At 49.7% G+C, this 23,282-nt stretch overlaps 2 long non-coding RNA genes across 3 annotated transcripts; one reads left to right on the top strand and one right to left on the bottom strand.

Annotated features, from left to right (window-relative positions):
• Positions 1-7,681: 7,681 nt before the first annotated feature.
• Positions 7,682-18,339, bottom strand: LOC311587062. The gene is made up of 3 exons (XR_014775768.1): positions 15,335-18,339; positions 11,636-11,767; positions 7,682-9,503 (listed from the first exon to the last, which is right to left on the bottom strand). It is a non-coding gene; the product is annotated as an uncharacterized lncRNA (long non-coding RNA).
• On the top strand, positions 12,021-15,397 carry LOC311587060. Of its 2 annotated transcripts, none has more exons than XR_014775765.1 (3): positions 12,021-12,096; positions 13,875-13,976; positions 15,273-15,397. It is a non-coding gene; the product is annotated as an uncharacterized lncRNA (long non-coding RNA). The 2 variants fall into 2 exon arrangements; XR_014775766.1 differs by lacking the exon at positions 12,021-12,096 and adding an exon at positions 12,677-12,752.
• Positions 18,340-23,282: the final 4,943 nt, after the last annotated feature.

Genomic DNA, 23,282 nt, shown 5'->3' on the forward strand with positions numbered 1-23,282 from the left:
GGACTCTTCCCAATGCCCTTGTCCCTTCTCTCCCTCATAGCTACAATATAAACCTTCTCCTCAACCATACCTCGGAGAGGTTATGTTCTGTCTTCAGCTTACAATCTGGTGCCCAAACCCTCAGTTTGAATAAAGTCGTTCATTTCAAAAATTTCCTATCGAAGCAGGAAAGTGAGATGAAGGGGCTCAAACCACTGAACCAGTTGGTGTGTTGGCATAGCCAGGTGGGCTCAGTGCCCCGCGAAAGCCTCTGCCGCTGCCATGCCAAGGGCCCATCATGGCTTCTCCCCTAGGGCTGGGGACCTGCTCCTTGGCTAGCTGCAGGGCTGTCCTGCAGCTTCAGGGGATGGAGGAGACGTCTGTGGTAACCCACCAGCACAGCCTCCTCCAGGCAGCTCGCAGGAGCTTCATCATGGACCAATCCGCACTCATTGTGGGTCTACCGTCATCCTGGTTAGGTTGTCAGCTTGACACAACAAGTCAGATGGAAAGAAGGGTCTCAGTTGAGAAAATGTCTCTATCAAATCACTCCTAGGCAAGTCTGTGGGGGCATCTTCCTGACTGCTCACTGTGGGCAGTGCTGCCCGCTGCCATCAGCCAGCCCTGGGTTATACAAGAAAGCATCCTGAGCATGCCATGAGGAGCAAGCAGCACCCCACTATGGCCTCCGCTTCAGTTCCTGACTCCGTATGTCAGCCTTGAGCCCCTGCCTTGGCTTCCCTTGACCATGGACTGAAAGCTGAGACAAACCCTCCTCTCTCCCTGAGTTGTTTTGGTTATGGTGTCTCACCACAACAATAGAAAGCAAACGAAGACAACCGCTGGCCTTGTCTTTTAATTACTATTGACCTGGCATCTCCCGCCAGCTCTGCAGTCCTTCTGAGAGCTCATTTCTTACAGTTCCTTAGGTTTCCCCATCACCATGCTGGCCAACACAAACCTTTGCTGATTCTCTCGGGCACCTTGTTATGGTCACATAAAGCAGAAAACACAACGGGACTGGTCCTTCCTTAAATGCCACCCGAGGGAAGTCATCTCACAGTAACTGGTGCAAGGTCAGGCAGGGACCATCAATCACTTCATATCCAACATGCAGCCTTGGTGAGCTGTACCATCCCAAATGAGAGGGCAGAGACCTGGAGACGTTCAAGGTCTCAGAAGTAGTGCACAGGCAGAGCTGGCCTCTGAACTCCATCCAGTCTTTTGGTCCAGAGACTCCCTGACCCCAGCATGTTGTTTATTTTTAGGCAAAGCAGGTTTGGGCCAAATTGCAATCCATGTTTATGACAAACAATTCTAACAATGCAAGTGGTCTGCATGATTTAGCACAAGTTTTATCTGGGCCATATTCTCTTAAGGCCGGCTCTTTCTCTCCTCTTCCTCAAGAGAGGAAAGGGCCCAGTCCATATATACTAACCTTGATTTTCATGTACACACACTTATATGGACACAACACACACACACACACACACACACACACACACACACACACACACACAGAGAGAGAGAGAGAGAGAGAGAGAGAGAGAGAGAGAGAGAGAGAGAGATTCTTCTGTTTTCTTTTGAACTGGAGGAGGGCAGTCATGGCTGAGGCTCATGGCTGAAGTTTAGGGGCCAATTAAATATTCAGAGAGGACGCCATGATGATTTGTTTTTGACATTAGCAAGCAAGAAGCGTGCTAATTGGCACAGCTTCCTGGAGCTGAGAGGAGTTTCCCACAATGCACTTCAGGAGAGTAGGATGAAGACAAATGAATGCAGCTGCAAGAAGTGATTCTTTGCATATGGGCGTGGCCCCCTGGACCAATGGGGTCAGGCATATGTGAAGACACTTGTACACTGGATAGAGCAAGGAGCAAAGGGGATGAGGACTCAAAGGCCTGGGGTCTGCTCAGCATTGCCACCAGCCAGTGACCTTTAAAAAAAAATCACTAACCTGGACCCCGTGCCCAAGTCTTTAAGAACTGAATAGACAGCACGTCACTTCTCTATTCCATCAGGTCTGACAAAGACAGCCTTCTCCAACTTACAGGGAACTCCATCCCTGAGGGACACACACCTTGACCAGCAGGAATGGGGGTGGTTCTCAAAGTAGCTGGTGTTTACAAGGCCCTTAGTACAAGCAAGCCACTGTGACTCAGCTCCCTCTGCCCTTCAGCGTCTTAACTGTTTCACACACTAACAGGGAGGTTCAGAAGAGGCTCGGTGATTTGCTCAAGTCACAGAGCAGAAATAAAAGCAAAGCAAAATGACAAGAAAGACTGGTGAATCCAGGGTTCCCCTGGAATGTGCTTTGCATGGGGCTGGGCAAGTGACAGCCAGGAGAGAGCCCAGGCCTGACCTCCTCATGAGCCCCTGGCTGGCTGGCGGCCACTCAGGAGTGCAACCAGATCTGCTTGGAGAGGCCCCAGCTAGTCATGCCCTGAGCTGGAAACCTGAGCTGCTAGCTCCTCAGAGGAGCTGGAAGGCAGCCACCACCGAGGACCCGGGGATTTGTCCTATCTCAGCTTCACCATCCCAGGCTAAGGAGCTGTTTTTGGCCCTCGTTAATGGCGCCGTCTCAGATCAGGGCCAGGGAAGCACTGGCCATAAAAGAGAATTTGGGTTAGAGGCTTAGAACCCCCTCATCAGCAAGCTCTCAGGAGGAAAACGACAGTTCCTAAGTCGCTTATCCTTTCACGTGTTCAACTCTGTTGTCACCCTCCGGATGCTGGCTGACCTGACAGGCTGACCTTGCCGTGAGTCCTACGGTCTGCAGTTATTGCTTCAACATTGCTCCCTGGGAATTCTTTCTCTTCCTCTTTCCCGGCACCTCCTCACCGCCTCACCACCTCCCCTTCCAATATGCCTCAGAGCAACCTGTAACCGTGAGGCCCATTAACAGTCCTCAGACTTACCTCAGGAGGAGGAGGCTAAGTGAAAATGAATTCATACACCAAGCACTGATAATGCCGAAACTTTTTTTTTTTTTGAGATTGTCTTGTTCTGTAGCCCAGGTAACCATTTGCTGTTGCTGCCCAGGAAAGCCTTGAAATCATGACAATCCTCCTTCCTGAACCTCCCAAGGAAGTCACATTTGTTTAAAGAAATGCACTGTATGACTTAAAAGAATAAAATGATGTGCTCTAGTTGGCAAAGTGGTCCTTTTACAGTGTCATAGCAGTGCTTTACATTTATGTGGGCATATCACGCCAGAATATCACTGTTGCCTTCATTTTTCAGATGAGGAAACTGAGGCAGAGAGAGATGAAGTAACTTGCCCAAGGTTTCATAAATCACAGGAGGCAATTTACTAAGGCAGCTTCTACACAGAGAGTGAGGGATGATAACCCCCAGTTTGCTCTGTACTTGAAAGGTCACGCGCTCTCAGAGGAGAGGGCTTAGGCTTGGGAACCTGAATCCTTTCTTCTTCCCTCCTCGCCCTCTTTCCCTCCTCCTCCTCCTTCCTTTCCTCCTCCTTTCCTTCCTCCCTCTTTCCTTCTCTCCCCCTTCCCTCCCCCTTCCCTCCTTCCCTCCCTCCAGCTTTCCTTCCCTCCCTCCCTCCCTTCTTCCCTCCTCCCCTCCCCCTTCCCTCCCTTCCTCCATCTCACCTCCATCCCATCTATGGAGGGAACTGAGGCAGCTCTAGGCCAGCGGTTCTCAACCTGTGTGTTGCGACCCATTTGGGGGTTGAATGACCCTTTCACAGGGGTCTCCCAAGACCATGGGAAAACGAAATATTTACATTATGATGCATATCAGAAAAATTACAGTTATGAAGTAGCAACAAAACCAATTTTATGGTCTGGGTCATCACACCATGAGGAACTGTATTAAAGGGTGGCAGCACTAGGAAGGCTGAGAACCACTGGACTAAGTGTGTGTTATTGACATGAGTGTAGCTTACACATCTCCCTCACAGGACTTGTTCTCTCCCTGGCTCTGACAGCAGACTGCACTAGAGTGCCTTTGTCCCCCGTTATCCCTTATTTAGCGTTTTATGTGATCAAAATTCTGCACTTGGAAGTGCTGGCCCAGGGCCATCCAAGGAGAGAGCTACTGAGAAGCCAGGTGTGCCTGATGACAAGGCAGTGTGTGGTGTGTGGCCAACTCAGCTGTGTTCTCAAAATGGAAGGCACCCTCCCAGCACCTGGCTCTGGCTTCTGGAACTTAATCTCCTATTCCATCCAGCTTCTCAGTAGACAGGAAGTTGCTTTCCTCCTGTAAGCTTGCTGGACACATTGCCTGTTGCTACCCTTTGTCAAAGTGCCCCTTCAGGTGAGATGCTACAGCAGGGACTAGTGGACATTTTGTCTTCCGTGTGAACTCCAGCTCTGTCCGCTTCTCCACTGGGCATGCTCAAAAACACGGCCATTATTCAGTGAGAACTGCAAATGATGCGCACATATGCTGCTACCAAGGCAACCGAGTGTGGGCACTGAAGTACTTGGAGCGCTCTAGTGCTCTCCCACTGTGAATCTGCAGTGGGGTGTGTGTGTGTGTGTGTGTGTGTGTGTGTGTGTGTGTGTGTGTGTGTGTGTGTACACGCATGCGCACACGTGAGCACATGTGTCAGATACACACACCATGCCATGAATGAGTATATCAGAGGAGGGCATCAGGTGTCCTGCCCTGTCACCATGGCCTTATTCCTTTGAGTATGGGTCTATCACTGAACCCAGAGTTAGGCTGGCAGAAGGCACCCGACTGATTCTCCTGTCTCTGCCCCACACAATGCTGGTGTTATAGGCACACAGCCACGCCCAGCTTTTTTTTCCCACTTGGATGGTGACCTGAGGTCCTCATATACATGCAGCAAATGCTCTTCTTAACCACGGAGCCGTCTCTTCAGCCACTCAGCCTTCTTTGGTAGGGGTGACGCCCTACACTCTAGAAACCAAGCCAAATCCCTTGATCTTGTGCCCACGGGGTCAGGTTTGGGACCCCAGTGAACAGGGCCTGTAACAGCTGCTGCCAAGGAAATCACGTGACTCCATCTTCCCTACACACTACTCACGTGTGTGAGTGGCTTCAGGGCTCTGAGTGTGTCAGAACCCAGAGTAAGGCTGTGCCTTCCAAATCAGTCATTTCCCTGAATTTGCTCATGAAACTCTCTCTCTCTCTCTCTCTCTCTCTCTCTCTCTCTCTCTCTCTGTTTGTTTTTCAAGACAGGGTTTCTCTGTGTTAGCCTTGGCTGTCCTGGACTCACTTTGTAGACCAGGCTGGCCTCGAACTCACAACGATCTGCCTGCCTCTGCCTCCCGAGTGCTGGGGTTAAAGGCGTGCGCCACCACGCCCAGCCCTGCCCATGACATTCTAAAAAGAATTCTGATGTCTCCAGCAGAGCTTGCCTCTGTCCACTCTACCACCCCACTACCCAGCACCCTTCCAGTCCTGACCCCAGTGCACTAAGCAATCCCAAAACAAACCCACCCCTCCAGCACACACAAGCCTCTTCCGCTTGCACAAATGAACACTGTACCAAACTCTGGGGGTGCAACACAGGTTGGTCTCTACCTGTGTTTCTTCCTCTTTTGTGTTAATATTTTGTTTTCTCTGGGAAATGTGATGGGTTGGAATTTTTTTTTTCAAGTTCTCCATTCTCTCATATACTGTATTGCGAACTCAAACACCTTGTTGGGACTTGTGTCTTGGTCAATGAATTTATCTCCTATGGCACTGATGTGGAGCTCATCGTGGTCATCCGTGTAACTTCCATCTAAAATGAGTATTATGGTTTGGATGCTCCCCCCCTCCCCCCACCCCTCACCCACACCCCCCACTCCACCCCCTCGACACACACAGAAGGTTCCTGTATTGAAGACTTGGTCTCCAGCTGCTGGGCTCTCTGCAAGTTGTGGGACTCTTAGAAGATCTAGATCTAGAAGATCTAGTTAAGAAATTGGGGGCCAAGCCCTCCCAGGGGATATTGGGATATTGGTCCCGTGTGTGTGTGTGTGTGTGTGTGTGTGTGTGTGTATTCTTCCCGTCTCTTCCAAGGCACCCTGGCCATCTTCTTTTATGTGCTCTGGTCACCATGATATATTGAGCTGTCCCCCACAGGCCACAGACAATAAGATCAAGCAACCCTGGACCGTAGCTTCTAAAACCATAAGCCAAAATAAACTTTTCTTTTTACAGTTGCTTGCCTTGGGCGTTTTGTCACAGTGATGCAATGAGGGGGTGAGTCTCTTGGCCCAATTGAGATGAACAGCATGTGAAAGAGACCCAAACTTGATCTCAGCCTGGAGCCCAGCCCAGCCCATTTGGCAGGTGTAAGCATAAGAAAAAAAAAACCTTGCCAGCATAAACCTCTGAACCCAGAACAGATGCCACCGCTCTGCTCGGCCTGGCCCGTCCCAGGCCTAGGCCCTCCACACTGCAGTCTTGCTGGACTCTGCCATTTCCCTCCCGTGCTCTGTGTGCTGTAAGCTGACAGCAGGCCATAGAGTGTCTCCCTGGCTAGTTCCAGATGTCCTGCTGTCTCCTCCTGTCTCCCCCAGCTCACTCCCGGCTTCCAGGAATAGACCTTTCATTAATTTGTCTTAGAATCCCACACCTTCCATTCCAAACTCTGCATGCACATGGACAAGCTGCACGCTCCTAATCCCTGAACGGACAAAATGGGGCTTACAGTGCGGCAAGGCTGTTGTGAGGGAAACTGGATCACGGGGCAGCGCTGGCCAGGCTCTCCGTCCCCATGAGCTGCAGAGAAGCTAGCTTTCCCGGCTGATCGTATTACTGCTGACGTTGAATACAGAGGCAGACACATGCAGAAGCGCCCAGAATTGCCTGCACATTGAAAGGCCTGTGCTTATCTTTCCTACCCTTGGCATTTTGATGCCGCAGAGTACAGCACCCAGTGCCATGGCGACAGTCTCTATAAAAGTCTCCAGCCTGCTTTCAGCACACCTACGGATGCAGTGGGAGGCTGGCACAGATCTGGACCAATCAGGAGCAGGCATGTTAGCCTTGGCCTGGTTACAAAGAACATTTATTTCTTTCTTTTGAAACGGACCTTCCTGTCCCCAGTTTTGGCATCATTCAGTGTTGTGCTAATGTGGGTTAATTTCCCATCGGCTCCTAGAAAGAGTGTATTTCCAAGTCTCTCCCGGGGGCAAAAGGAAAATTGCAAAGCAGATAAGGCCAGCTTCTGTGTGCTCTGAGGCCCACAGGGGAGTCAGCATTTCAGGAGAAGGGGAGCCCCAAAACAGGTGATGGGTCAGGTCCTCCAGGCTCTCAGAATTGCTATGGCCCTATTGTGCTGGTGTTTTTGTGAGCCTTGCCCTGGTAAATGCATTATCAGGCTGAGAATATAGTGAATGACACCACCCAGTGATCTGTCCCTTTAAAAGGGACGGACGGACAGTTAGAGAGTAAAGGAGCTGCAGGCCAGATGGCACTGAACAGGGTGACATGGGCTAGGCAGAGACAGACAGTGGGCCACCTGCCTTGTTTCCTTGCAGTAAAATCCTCTGGCTGCTGGCTACCAGTGGACTGTGTGACAGAGGAACTGACCTGACCTGCAGGTCTCACTGTCACTGCAGTGAGAAGCTGACTATGTTTCTCCCAAACTGGAACTCAGAACTCTAGCCCCGAAGGCTGGGGTGTGAGGCGGCCTCACCTCGTACCTGTAGACCTAGTCAGCTTGTCTGATCACCTCCCTGTGACGCAGGGGCAGAGAAAAATTGGTTCTGGAGATTGTGACCCTCCTGTTCATATGGATGCATAACATATGCTAGTTAGTCTTTGACAACTCAACACAAACTAGAGACACAGAGGAAGAGGAATTCCAGGATGAGGAACTGCATCCATCAGATTGGCATGCAGGCATGTCTGTGGGCATTTTCTTATTTCATGATTGGTGTGGAAAGGCCCTGCCCATGTACTCAAGGCCACTGCCAGTTTCCACATGACAGTGGCATAAGCCAGACAAGAATCTGTGTTTCTTTTACACGAAAGGAGTCCTGGTGCAAACGGTCAAGGGCTAAAGTGGTGGCTTCCTAATTGCTTCCTCCAAGAAGCCAAGGATCCTTCTCTGCTGTCCTTGGAACAAGTCTTCCAACGTCAATGCCAGCACGTGGTTAAAAAAAAAAAGCTGCAGCACCAGCTGTCATGCCCACATTCTAAGCCCCAGGAAGGGTGACATGTACAATAGGCTACCTCTCAGATGAGTCAGCACTTTGAGAAGCATTTACTAGAAGCTTCTCCCAATGACTTCCACTCACATTAAAAAAAAAATTTTTTTTTGAGTATGTGTTTGTTTGCACGTATGTCTGTGCACCATGAGCATCCCTAGCAAGTGCCCAAAGAGGCCAGAAGAGGGCATCTGGTACCCTGGGACTGGAGTTCCTGGTGGTTGGAAGCTACTGTGTGAATGCTGGGAACCAAGGTCCTCTACAAGAGCAGCCAGTGATCGTAAGTGCTGAGCCATCTCTCCAGCCCCCCCACTTATGTTTTATCAAGCACCTTCTCCACCAAGGGAGACTGGGAAATTAACAGATAACCCCAATCATGTGGAGGCTCCAGTGTTCCATTCCTTTGGCCTTCTGCCACTGGGAACAGGCTCTTGGATGTGAAGAAGGGATAAAGCAGGAAAGCTGAGGATGCAGAACGCTGGGCCTGAGGAGGCCTCTATGTTCGGTCCAGTGTTGCTCAGGACTTCCCTGTTCTTCAGGGCAATCCCTGCTCTAGTGTTAAGTATATTAGTATAGGGGCAGAGGATAAATATGATTGAAATACATAGATTTTTGAAGTTGTCATAACAAAAATCATTATTATGTATAACCATTATGTGCTAATGAAAACACGTACTAGAAGATACTTGCTGTCAGTCCTCAGGCGCCTCAGCCCTGGGTGTAGGGGCAGGTATACAAGCAGTGTGGTCAGTGACACCGGGCAGGATGTGGGGCTGGAGAAGGCACACCACTGAGGCCCAGGTGCTGAACTTGGAGTAAGGCTAGAGCTAAGTGGACAAGGTCCCGTGCATTGGGGAGCCGCCCCGTGGACGCAGAGGTGTGAGGGTCTGAGCAACTCCATCTCGGGGGTTGTGACTCCGGTGTGTCTGTTGGAAGGAGACACAGGTTGTGTCCCCAGCATAGCTGAGGATCAAGTTGGAGAAGTGAGGAGCAATCAGGTGACCATGTGTCCCGGTGTCACGCTGAGGCATTTGGGCTTTATCTTTAAGAAATGTAGACGCCTGGGAGGATTTTCAGGTATGAGGTGATACAGCGGCGTCAAGTTCTGGAAGGTTCTCTCTGGGCCACAGTGGAGGATGGGCTGGAGAAAGAGTCACGGGGAGAAAGAGCCAACTGTACCCTCAGACAAACAGAGGAGGGAGGCCTGCATGAGGTGATGGGGTAGAGGGTGGGGAGGAAAAGCTGGGAGTCCAAGAGGGTCACAAGAGCAGGATGAGCCAGTTATCAGAAGGCCATCCCAAGAGACGGCAGACATAGCAGAAAACACAGTCTGTTCTGGAGTCAGGGGCCTGTGAAGTTTCCATTTCTCAACTTTGGCAGAAGGTTCTAGAGAACAAAAGCCCACATCGGGAGTGCAATGCATGACTGTAATCCCTGTGTTGGGGAGGGGGAGGACAGGCTGATCCCAGGGGCTCAGTGGCCCAGCTAGTCCAGCAAGCTGGTGAGCCTCAGGTTCGGCGAGGCTGTTTCAGAAACTAAGGTGGAGAGCAGGAGAGGAGGGTGCTTAATAACGGCCTCTACACATGTGTGCACACACATGTACAAACACAAACACACACACACATACACACACACACACACACACACACACACACACACACACACACACACACACACACAGAGGTGGGAGAGGGAGGGAAGGAAGGAGTCGGGGAAGGTGGCAGCCTCAAAGGTCCAAGGCTTCCCAGCTTTCCAATAATTGCTATGGCGAGTGAGCAATTAAAGCAATCAGTGCACAGCGTTCCCAGCACACAGGCAGCCTAGCTCAGGGCCCTGTGGAAGACAGAGCTCCTTTCTCCTGCCCTGCTGCCACCTTTAGCTGTAGGCTTTTTTTGGTCCTCTCACCAGCACGTCCAGTCTTGCTTGTATTTCTAAGTCTTCAGGACATGGACAAACATTTCACAGACATGAACCTTGTTTTGTTTTCAGGGTCCCTCAGTATAACCCCACTGGCACCTAACGTGACCTTTAGCTGTCACCTAAGTGACAAGAGTGGCCTGGCTGTGTTTCAAGATGATTGAAAAGGCTTCAGAGACTACAAGGAGATGTGGCCAAATCCCTCAGGACACCTGGGGTGACCATGTGTGACCTCCTTTACTTCCTGTCCCTGTGATGTCCCTTTAGCACTCTCTGAAATGGAGAGTCAGGTGTTCCCCGGAATGCCATTGTGAGGACAGAAGCTCTCATCTTTATATAGTGAGCACCTGTCCCGTCCTGTCTTACTCCATGTAAGTAACCTAAGAACAGCTCCAAAGAACAGCAAGTCCAGTGCTATGATTGCCAATGTAGGATTTCGGGCCCACGCTGCTAGCAGGGTGTGGGTTTGAAATGGCAAGGGTAAGGAAAATGGCCGGTTGCGCTACGACACTTCCCCCTTTCTATTTACTCTGTGCACACAGGGCCATTTCCAGAGTGCACTCACTGGAAAATAAAAGGAACAGTACAAGAGAAAAGTCCCCAAAAGCCACCGGCTTCACCTTTGAGTTTGGACCATCAGAAATGATGTTGCCTCTCCTCAGCTCCAAAGACTCGAAAGGCCACATGCAAGCGCCTCATGTCCGTGACTCACAGTTGCCTGCCCTCGCCCCTGCTTACCAGTTGGCCACTATATTTAGACATTTTCATTTTCTGTTGTGAGGACGGACTGTGCCCTGCGTGCTCTGTACGCTTCAGGCAGAGACAGACCCTCTCTAGCTCCCTGTCAGGTCTGAAGCAGGCAGGAACAAAGATGCCAGCCTAGGCCACCTTGTGAGATCTGCAGAGGGCTTCAGCAGCCCTGAGCCCTGCTTCCTGTCAGGTGCAGCTGTTATGCAAAACAGCTCAAGTGGCCTACAGTTTGGCTGAGTTTCAAAACCAGGGACTGTACTGCAACAAAAGAAAAACAGAACTGACTGACTCTGGGTGGGGCTGTATGGTTTATACAACCAGAAAAAAAGCATGTGAGGCAGAATGGGCCTCACATGGAAAGAAGTCAGCATGTATATGCATATAGAAAGATATCTGCCGTGTGCGTGTGCACGCACGTGTGTATGTCAGCATGTACATGTATATTTATATATGCATCACAGATAGACAGATGATAAATTGATTGAGAGATAGATGATAGATAAATTGATTGATATATAATAGATAAATAGATAGATAAATGATAGGTAGGTAGGTAGGTGGGTGAGTAGATTGGATATAGAGGATATTTCAATATACAAATTGTGTTATCTCTCACAATATGCAACATGTTATATATAAGGGCATATAACGCATATGTTGTTTATCATATATGTGTTTTACCAGCTGTGAGGGAGCCGACTGAGGAGCTTGTGGATTGTGAAACGCAGCCCCAGCGGAACTCCAGGACAATCACACGGCATTTCTTCAGAAGGAGGAAGCCTCTCCCACTTGGACGAGGCAGCCAGCTTAGACGTTGTTCACTGAGCTGTGTCACTTAAGGAAGTACTTACCTTGTGGAATGTCCTAGTTTATGCTCCTGTGACAGACACCACAGCCAAAAGCAAGAAAAGGGTTTATTTCAGCCTACAGGGTGCAGTGCATCACGGAGAGAAGCCAGGGCAGGGCCTCAGGGCAGGAGCTGGCTGCAAGAACGGAAGCAGAGACCGTGTAGTGCAGGGGTTCCCGCTGGCAACCACCTTACACCAGCTGTCTCTCCTATGCCCAGGCTTACCTGCCTCGGGATGGTACTGCCCACAGCGGGCTTGGCTATCCCACGTCAACTAGCCATCAAGTAGCAGGCCAATCTAAAGGAAGGGAATCCGTTGAGATTCCCTCTACATTGGCGTGTCTTGGTTTTGTGTCAAGTTGACAAGAAACAACCAGCACATGGAAGTCATGGAGCCCAAAGCGGCCATGCCTTGAGTAGGGATTCGTCAACCAGAGGCCTAGGTTCGGCTGCCCCAGGAAGCTGGTAAGCTGGGGCAATCTTTGACTTCTTTGGATGCCACCATTCATCTTCAAACATGTCCTGTTTATGGTATGGGAAGGATGAAATGAGGTACCAGGTACATGGACATCGAGTCCGCACTTGGCCATGGTTAGACTTTCATTGTCCCTTTTCTTGGTAAAAAAAAAAAAAAAGTTCCCACCCAGGCAATGTCCCTAAAGAAAGGTAACACAGACAGTCCCTTGCCCTCAAGGCTTCTAGTGCACAGGGCTCATCACAAACGGAAGGGTTCGTTCTAGAGAAAAGAACTCAGCTGCAAGGTAAGGGCAGTTGAGAGAGACCTGCCTGGGCCCCACAGCTGGTGTGTAGCATAGACTCAGCGGGAGCCCAGGTCAGCTTGACGCCACAGTCTTCAACCTTCCTCACCACACACCTCTGCCAAGGCTGTTCCACCACTGGCTGGGCAGGATCAACAAGTCCCAGGGTGCCTAGAGGAAATCACATGAACCCTCCCCCCCATCCCCCCCACCCCCACCCCCACCCCCGCCAAGTCTCTAGTTAGGATACAAATTTTGTGTACACAGGAGAGGTTAGGAGTAGACTCTGTGCCCACTGGCAGCAAGTGGAAGTGGGTAAGCCTGCTTCTTGCTGAGGATATGTTAGTGTGTGTGTATCTCCAGGTATGTCTGCACATGACAGGGAGCCAGGTGCGTGTGTGTGTCTGCATACATGACTATGCATGCATGTTCTCTGTAGATCTGTGTATCTGGGAGTTTGTACCTGCGTTTTGGGGTATGGGTTGCATTTGAGTCTGTGTGCATATGTTTTTAGTGTTTTGATTTTCTCTGTGTGTCTTACTGTGCCTGTGCATCAACAAGTGTCCTTGTGTATGCATCTGTGGGACTGTGTTGTGTCATCTGTCACCCTTACTACACACAGTTCTTCCTGTGAAGTTGATCTCTGACGTGTCCTTCAGTGTCAGGGACGTCAGTGGCTTTAGCCTTATCTCCCAACCTCCCACTTTGTTAGAGGAAATTAAATTTTGATTTGGCACAACCTGTTCCTTATGATGTCACTGGCTGTGGCTGGCACGCTCTGCTCAAGGAGGTATTTGTCTTTTGATTACTTGATGAATACCTGCCAATGAAGAGACTAAAAAAAAAACATAATTTGATTTTGAAGGACCTTGCATGCAATTCTAGTGCTGTGTGTGTTCTTTGCTGTGGATTGAGACTCCAAAGGAGGAAAAGGGTTGGTTTTACAATATAAGACCTTGGCTCCAAGCTCTTTCTGCCCCTTCAAAAGCTGTGCAAAACTGGGGAAGACACTTCAACGATCAGAGCTTCCTTTGTAAGAAATTACAAACACCATAGTGGGGGAATGTTTGCAGAAATCTGTGAAGTCCCTTAGTTAGATGATGCCCTGGCTAGCAGGGAGCAAAAGGAGAAGATCCTGCGAAGACGTTTAACAGGCAGCGTTGAGCTCTTTTCTTTCCTCAAGGCATAGTCTAGAGTCAACTGAACCCTTCTGAGCTTCAGACCTCCCTAGAGAGTCAGCACAGGAACTCAAGCAGGGCAGGACCCTGGAGGCAGGAGCTGATGCAGAGGCCATGGAGGGGTGCTGCTTACAGGCTTGCTCCACATGGCTTGCTCAGCCTGCTTTCTTATAGAACCCAGGACCACCTGCCCAGGGATAGCACCACCAACCATGGATTGGGCCCTCCCCCATGATTTACTAATTAAGAAAATGCACTATAGGCTTGCCTGCAGCCAGAACTTATAGAAGCGTTTTTTTAATTGAAGGTCATTATTCTCAGATGACTCTAGCCTGTGACAGGTTGACATGAAAACTGGCCAGCACATCGCACCAACCAGACAATCTGCGTTGAGAGCACCAGAATCCAGGTAAGAAAGGACATAGCGTGGTAGCACAAGTGTCTGCAATCCCAGTATGCCTCTACAGAGAGGGGGAAAGCAATTAATTAATGAATAGAGGCTTCTGGGCCAGCTAGCCTGCCTGCCATACAGCAGGAACAGCATCTCAAACAAGGTGCATACGTACACAGACACACACACACACAAGACACAGACACACACACACAAGACACACACACATACACACACACACACATAAGACACACACACACACACACACACACACACACACACACACACACACACACTGTATAGCATCAGCTCAGCTCCAGTGAGATCTTATGATGGATGGCATCATCATGGCAGGAAGGCATGTGGCAGTGACCACTCACATGACATCATAGCAGGAAGCCAGAAGAAGACTTTCTATATAACATGTCACTCTTATAAGAACAAACTCAGGTCTCTTGAGATACACCTTAACCCTTTCTAAGGGTACACCCAACAACCAAATGACCTCTGACTCTGCTCCACCTCTTAAAGGTCCCACCACTTTCCAACATCACCACACGGAGGACCAAATTCCCAACACAACACGGTCTCCATTCTGCCAGTGCAGTCCTGGGGCTGGACGTGAAAGCAGCCTGCATTTCAAATGGGACTTTGCTGATCTGGTGGGCACCCTTCATGGAGAGAGGCACGTGTGCCTGGCAAGGTGTGTGTTCTGGGGGGGGATTCTCACCTGGCACACTCAGTTGGTACCTCACAGCTCAGGGATCTGCTGTCCACCCTAGGGCTAAATCTGGCTTACCACATGTTGAAGTTTTATCGGGACACACTGCATTCAGGTGTTGCCTGTGGCTGCATTAACAATATAATGGCAAAGAAACCACGGGGCTTGAAAGGCCTAAAATATTTTCTTTCTGTCCCTCTAAAGAGAAGTTTTCTATTCCCCAGTGTTAGATGCCGTATCTAACTTGGCAGAGCTGAGAGAAACCTTGGTCTCGTCTCTGCCTCACTGCCCTCCTTCACTCCTGACACTGCTACATTACCCAGACCACTTTACTCTGTCGTATTATGTTTCATACATGTGACCCCCAAATGTCACCACCACAGCCCAATGTCTGCGTGAGTGCACAGGGAAGCCACATGGAGCCACCCCCTCTGGGTGGATAAAGCTCCCTGGTGCACGCACACTGGTGGGCTCCAGGCACGCACACTGGTGAGCTCCAGGCAAACATTCTTCACCCTACTGTTATGTCAATCAATGGGGCCCAGGACACCTGTTGAATATGTCTATTGATTATGCTGTCTCCCTGCTCACAGCTCCCCTCAGTCCAGAGAGCCCTCCAGCGGAGCTAGAGTGCCCTATAGGTTGTGCTCCTTACCTGCTCAGACACCTCTGTGGCCCCATCTCCTGCTCAGCCACCTCGCTCCTGAGCACCGACCGACGTACAACTGGAGGGTCACTAGAGCGACGGCCCCATGTTTAGTTGCTTTTTAGGGGATTGACATTCCTCCCTAATGATTCTGCTCGTGTCATCTGTCAGACTGCTCGTCACCCCTTCAAGTCCCTACACAAGCGTCTCCTGCTGTGAGGTACTACGCAATTCTCCACACAGAAGCGGCTGTCTCCTTCTGCAATTCACAAAACTGACCCATAGCCAATCAGCGTAGCAGATCTTGCCTACATCTGGGAAGCCGAACAAGGTGAGGGAGACACAGGAGTATCTTTCTCCTTACTAGGTGTGGTGCAGGACAAACGGCACAGGCTCTGGAGACAGGTACATGACTGGGAAGTCTTGGCCCTCTTCCTGGAAGGCAGCCATGTTCGGCGCTGTACCACCAATGCCGCAGTAGCTGCGCTCTTCATTATCGATGGCCTTGGGCAAGTGATATGATGGAGATATGCCTCCGTTTCGTCGTCTATAGAACTGCGGTGCTGACTGAACTATTCTCAAGGCTTGCCGCGCGGAGCGAAGGAGGACTACAGTTTGGGCACCGCTAATCCAAGTATCCCAACTTGGAAATGTTCCAAACTGAAAGCCTTCCGTGGAGAATCCCACACCCCGAAACTTCGTGGTTCCACGCACAGAGTTGGTTAAAACGTTGTGTAAAATAACCTATAGGCTACAGGTATATAGTTCCTTAGCATTTCAGAAAAGTATCACACAAGCTGACTCATGCTGATACATACATGTATATATAGTTAGTGTCACATGCATGTGCAATATCCACGTGTGTGTGGTTCGTGTGGTAGGATACTATCTCAAAGTACCTGAGAACTGGACCTGCCCTTTTCTTTTTCTTTTTTCAGCTTGAGAGAGGTGTTACCTCAGCGTACAGTCTGAGGGAATAAAGTCCACGAGGGCAAGGCACGGCAGCAGGAAGCTGCTGGCACGTTGCTTCAGAATTGGGCTTATTAAACTAGGGATTGTGACCCCATATGGAGGGGCTTATAATTGCATGGGGGTGGGGCGGTGTCACAAAAATACAGCTACAGTAAAAAGGTTTCTGGATATACAGTGACCAAAATTGATGTGTTAACACGTAATGGAACCAAGGTGCTTGTAGCAGCACTTGCCATGCGGCGCACCTGGCACTTGCTCAGCTCAGCGGGTCTGTAGCCTTGATATTTAACTTACACCCCTCTGCCCTCTGAACTGCGCATGCCTAACAGCCTGTGCCCTCTGAACTGCGCATGCCTCACGCTACTGAAAGCCGGCAAACACTGACGGAAACGCCTGGGTTTCAGACTATCAAATGTTACAGATTTCAGTGGTCTTGCTACTCATAAAAAGTTGTCTGCTCTGATAGGAACACAATGACTTAATTATGGAGAACAAAGATGGAATATTTTCCTGTGTTATCCCTCAGAGTGTAAGAATCGAGTTAGTACTGAATTGTGTCAGTGTTTGATTTTTTTGTTTGTTTTTGTTTTTTTTTTTATTTGTTTTCTGGGAGGCCGTTGGTTTTTCGAGACTGTGTTTCTCTGTGTAGCACTGGTTGTCCTGGACTTGCTTTGTAGACCAGGCTGGCCTCGAACTCACAGCGATCCACCTGCCTCTGCCTCCCGAGTGCTGGGATGGTGGTGCAAGCTTTTAATCCCAGTGTTTGATTTTTTTTAGAAAATTTCTATTTGAGTGGCTGACTTGAGTTTTGTAAAAACTTGTTTAATATATTTCGGCTTGGGATAAGGACAGAATTCCCAACATTTTTGGACATGGCCCTAAACACATTTTTTTTTTGCCATTTTTGTGCTTCATATTTATATAAAGTGCCATTCTCAGCACCAAATTGTGACATCAAAATATCAACTAACTCTCCATCCTTGGGCATCTATTTACCCAAGATTCAATTCTTGTGTAATAATAAGCAAGTGCACCTCCCCCATCTGTATGCAAGTTTAATTTGTCTTTAATGAGTACAAAAATTACATGAATACAAGGATCATTTTAATAAGTTTCTGTTTGGCTTGTTATCAGGAAATATTTGCCTTGTGGATCTCCACTGCTTACCTGTGTGCTCGCATTGTGTCAGTTTCTTGGACATGGAAGGGTGGTAAAGTGGAGACTTTAAGGAGCCTGTCTTAGGAGATACTTAGTAATGCCTTAGAAGAGATGTTAGCACATGCCTGTGTGTGTATGTATGTGTGTGTGTGTGTGTGTGTGTGTGTGTGTGTGTGTGTGTGTTCATCCACAGACACTGCTGTGGTTCATGACACTTTTTGAAAGCCCATAGTCTGTCTGGAATTCATTCCCACATTTATTTAGTCCTTTGAATATAATGTGATTTTGTTTGTTTGTTTCAAGACTTAGTTGAATATAATGTGATTTTTTTATTTCAAGCATTACTTTTCTCTCCTTTATCCCTCCAGGAATCCCTGGAAGACAGCAGATGTATCCCATTTACTCCAGCATGCCCAGCACTCAGCAGCGTGCTCTGTGGACAGCGTTGGAGCAAATGAGACCAGAGTTCTAAATCCAGGATCCTTCGGTCTCTTCCTCCTTGCTTACTTAAGCATGGATGAGATTTCAGAAACATTCTTAAGATAGCTAGTCTCCATCCCCAGATTCTGTGACTTCATCTTGGTGTCAGGAAGAGGCAGGCGGCATGAGGGACCCGCAAGTGGGAAACAGAGAGTCCAAACTGACTCTGGAGAACGAAAACTCCAGCTGACCTACAAGAGTTCTGTAATGAGCAAAAACCAATTTAAATGCAAATTGCCTGTGGTGTGGTTGGGGAAAGGCTTCTTTCTGCAGAGAAAGGCTGGAAAAACATCCTCGGGCCACTTCACTATTGGACAGGAGGGCTGCTTTGTCCACTTAGGATTAAAGTCCAAACTAGTGACAAAGAGTCACACGCATTACTGGCAGCATCCCATGGCGTCACATGCTGCTGACTAAGAAGGGGCTGTCCCTGAGGGTGCCAGTCTCTTAACCACTAGCCAGTACTATTTACCTCTTCCCTTGCAGGTGCCAGGTGCCATGTCAAGAGCAAAGGACAAATCCATGTACAGGAGTTGTCCTTAGGGGTTCAAAGCCCAGAGGGCAGTTGGCGCTAAAGTCGACTCTGGCCACAACACTAAGTATTCATTAACCATTTACGATGTGTCATGCCTGGGATGAGAAGCTATACCCTGTATGTCTGTATATTTGGGTAATTGTGAGGCAGAATCTGCTATCTCTCGAGCTTCATAGTGGAGGAAAGATGGGTTTGGTGAGAGTGAGAGATTGTGTGTGGCTTCTGGCCAGTGGGTTAGACAGACGGTCCCACTCCGCGTCAGAGGCTCCCATGCGTAGGCTGGTCCAGGAAGTGCCTGGGAGTTCTCTGCCCAACCCTGAATTCCTTACTAGGTAATGGTATCTGTGTGTCTTCTGAAGACCAGAGGTGCCTGTCAGGATGTCACATGGCAGGGTTTGTCACGGGCCTTGACCTGGGTTAGAGAGGAAATAATACTATTTGAAGAATCAAGGTCTCAGATTGCTTCACAGAAAACTCAGGGGTCACTCTCTCTCTATGTGGGGTGTAGACCCCTTCCCCCCAATCTACTTATAGCTGTAAAAGAATATAACTCTAGATCTCCGACTACCATCAAGAGTAGCCAGTTGAAAAGGCCCCTGCTTCCTCTCTGGCCAGCCCCTGCCCCTTCCCTCTCACGGCCGGAATCTGTTGCAATGGAGGGAGCACTTCAATTTCCACCCCTGTTTTTGTAATTCAAGGGGTGCCATCTGCCACCCTCACTCCATGCTCTCTGATAGAACTGGGAAAGGGGACATCCCATTCATGACACAGCTGGAGCAAGAGCTGGCCAAGCCAAACGCAGCCGGCTTTGGCCTTGCAAACTGCACTAATCCCTAATCTCTCCTGGGTAGTTTAGCCCACATCCCATTCTTTCCTCCCCATTGCCTGCCCCAGCAGATCCTGACAAGGATGCTGAGGACACATGGTGTTTGCAGGGGCTCGCCAGAGTCAGCCCATGGATTATTCTGCTCTGCACTGCAGCTCCTGAGGAAAAGGGCCAATGTTAACAGCTTCACTGTGGAGGTGCAGAAACTCAGGCTCAGGAGGCTGAGGATCTTTGCCAGCCATCCACAGAGGCTGAGTCTGCATCCCACAGTGTGGCCAGACCCAAGGGCGGGGTTTCCTGTGGCTCTCTGATCCTGGCCTCTAAGAAGCTGAGCCACTCCCTTAACGACACTTGCTGAGCAGCACCTGTTTGCTGTGATACACTCTGTGTGCCTGGGTAGCTGACCCTGACTGAGGCCCATGTCATAAGTGTCCTATCTTCTAATTCAGGCACAGGTTCCAAGCAGCAACCAAACAGATGCTGTCCTTTTGGGGTGACAATAAAAAGGAAAAAGCAGCCAGTCAGTGGTGTGAGAGAAGGATTTGAGTGGCTGATTGAGGAAGAAGAGGAAGTGGCGGGGGAAGGGGGCTCTGAGCTGAGACTGAGAGTTCTCAGTTCAGCACTGTAGACGTTGAGGGTCTGATCATGGGCTGTCCTGTGCAGGACTGATGTTTGGCAGCACTCCCACTCTGCTATGACAGCCACACATACATCTCCACACATGGTCAGGTGGTCTCCTGGAGGGCAGAGCCAGCTGCTTCTCACTAGGAGCACAGGCCCCGCCCGTGGAAAAGACATCTGGGCAGCTGCAAGACTGCTCAAATGCAAGAGAACAGGAAGGACCTTGGCCTGGATGGATGCAGCACACGGGCCCAGGAAGGCAGCCCGCTGCATAGGGGTACCTTCGGTAATAGAGTATTCCAGATGCAAGGCTAGTAGAGAGGCCCTCCCAAGGCAGGGACCCTAGGGCAGACATGGTCCTGATGCTTTGGCGAGCCAGAGCCTAGGCTGTCAGCTCCAGTTCCTTTCTGGCTGTTGCTCAAGCTAAGCACCTACCTGCCACCCTGCTGCATGGTCTTAGGGGACTCTCTCTCTCTCTCTCTCTCTCTCTCTCTCTCTCTCTCTCTCTCTCTCTCTCTCTCCCCCCCCCCCCCGTCTCTTTCTCCCCTTCTTTCTTCTTCCTCCTCCTTCTCTTCTTCTTCTTCCCTTAACTCCTCTCAGATCTGCCCTCTCCTTCTTTCCCTATCCCCAAACGTGTGTCTTTTTTTTTTAATTTAAATTTAATAACCCATCAACTCCAATTTGTGCTGCCCATCTGCTCCTGTGTGGAAGGCCATCCACTGGAGCGTGGGCAGCCTTCCAGGAGCTATACCCTTAAGGAAAACTGTCTCTCCCCCTCCTCCTGCAGCCATCAGCTGTCAACAGCTCCTGGGGTGGGGCTCATGAGCCCTTCCCCACTCCATTGAGTGGCGTGGTCCTGTTCAGTGGTCCTATCACAGCCAGGAAACATTGATTCTCTGTGGTCCTCCTGGACCTCTGGCTCTTAAAATCTTTCCATCCTACTTCTGAGATGCTCCCCAAGCCTTAGGGAGAGGGTGTGACATAGATATTCCACTTATGGCTGAGCGCCCCTCGATGGCTTAGCCTCCTCACTTTGATCCATTGTGTGTTTCTGCATTAACCATTGTCTGCTGAACAAAAATAGTTCTCCCAGAGGTCTGAGAGCTGAGCTAATCTATGAGCAGTCTTAGATTTCCAATGACACTGTCTCTCTAGCCTTGCTAAGGGGCTGGAATGGGAGGCAAGCTTTTGCACCAAACTCTTTCTTCCTCTGATAAAAATACTAGGTAGGGGCCAGCTGTGGCAGCATCCACCTGTAACCCCAGCACCCGGGAGGTGGGGGCAGCACACACCTGTAACCCCAGCACCCGGGAGGTGGGGGCAGCATCCACCTGTAACCCCAGCACCCGGGAGGTGGGGGCAGCACACACCTGTAACCCCAGCACCCGGGAGGTGGGGGCAGCATCCACCTGTAACCCCAGCACCTGGGAGGTGGGGGCAGCACCCACCTGTAACCCCAGCACCCGGGAGGTGGGGGCAGCACCCACCTGTAACCCCAGCACCCGGGAGGTGGGGGGCAGCACACACCTGTAACCCCAGCACCCGGGAGGTGGGGGCAGCACACACCTGTAACCCCAGCACCCGGGAGGTGGGGGCAGGAGAACTGAGAGCTCACAGCCACCCTCCTGATACATTTTAAGTCTGAGACTAGCTTGGGTTTTAAGAGAAGCTGTTTTAAGAATCTTCAACCAAACCCACGAAGAAATTTGGGCACAGAAGCCCAAGGGCACTGAATGGCTGCAGCCAACTTTTGTAATGAAAACTCAACGAAGTGGGCTCCATGGTCCTGGCATTGATCTTAACCATCTCCAATTTCCTAAGAAACAAATGTCTCTCTCTGTGTCAAGACCTGGTTTTTCCCGCTTTCCTTCTAATGCCCTTTCAATAGCCCTTTATATACCCCATCAGAGAGAGCTTCTGCTGTTTGAAATGCCAATTAAAATACAAACAGCGCCATGTGGTGGGAAACCAGTAGGCCTCCAGTTCACTGCAGCCATCACTTTGTGCTAGCTGTGTGGGTCCCTCCTGATCGAGGCACCTCTCCACACACTGGCTTATTTTATGGGCACAATATAGTTAGAGTGATTGTATGAGTTACTTTGTCCCTGTTGAGACAAAGTGCTTGACAGAACCCTACTTCCAAGGGAAGGCTTACTGCAGTCTGTGATGGTGGGGAAGGCATGATGGCATTGGGAGCCTGCTGACATCTGAGACAGATGCTGGCGCTCAGCTGGCTTTCTCCCCCAACCCTTTTCATTGAGTCCCTACCCCGGCCTGTGGAGTGGTCCTGACCCCATTCAAAGGAGTCTTCCTTCCTCCAGGATGCCCCACGCCCTTATGTAGATGTACTAGCATCCCTGTGTACCTGAGCACATCCCCCACACCCAACAGAGATCAACCACAGATGTTACATTATGAGTTTAGGGAGCCACGTCAGGAAAGAAAGACTCTGCACTTCTAGTACAAACGCAATTTCTGTTGAACATTTCCAATCAGACATTGCTTAAGTCGATAGATGCAGAGCCCACTAACCCAGAGGGCAGGCTGCTCATTTCATCGCGGAATCATTTGTTTAATGCCATCCTCTTCCATGATGTAAAGGAGCTGTGAAGAGGAACATATGGAATCTTCCAGTAAGCCACGCAGTAATGCCAATTTGCTGAGGCTGAAGCTGAGAAAAATCAAAGATAAATCGGGACAGTGGCCACTTGGTTAATGTGCAGCATATAGGAAAGATTCAAGCACCATCCATTTTGGCCACTCTAGAAATAAATAGTATGTATGTATGTATGTATGTATGTATGTATGTATGTATACTTTTAAAAATCTATCTTATTTAGGTTCTTATATTTCTACCTTCCTTTCAACCCTTAACCATCCTAATACCTTCCAACCCCCCAAGACTAGGTAGGAGAAAAGGAAGGTTAGAGGAGGAAAGGGGCAGCATATGTCTCTTTGCTACGTCCTGCAGTTTAGGGACATAGTTCTTTGGGGGCAAGTCCAATCTTCATCGTCAGGATATCCAGCAAACCAGCAAAGGCAGCAGCAGGACGATGCAGCAGCAGCAGTGGGCAGCAGCAGGGAGAGTGGCAGCTGCAGTGGCCCTCTTGGGGTCCTGGCATTTATTCCCTCTCAGAGTCCCCAGAATTAAACTATCTGCAGCTGGCACAAATCACACCCCTGCTAGAGCCTGAGACATTCACAGTCAAGCAGCTCCATATCCCACACCTGAGAGTACAACAAAACAGGTTTACATAACACAATTGAGTTTTTTTTTTTTTAAGAAACCAAAACTACTACATACATATGTATGTATGCATGCATGCATGTATACAGCAAATGGAAAGCCTGTCTTTACACTTACT

Source organism: Acomys minous (assembly GCF_964271855.1).
Source record: "Acomys minous genome assembly, chromosome: 16".
Lineage (NCBI taxonomy): Eukaryota > Metazoa > Chordata > Mammalia > Rodentia > Muridae > Acomys > Acomys minous.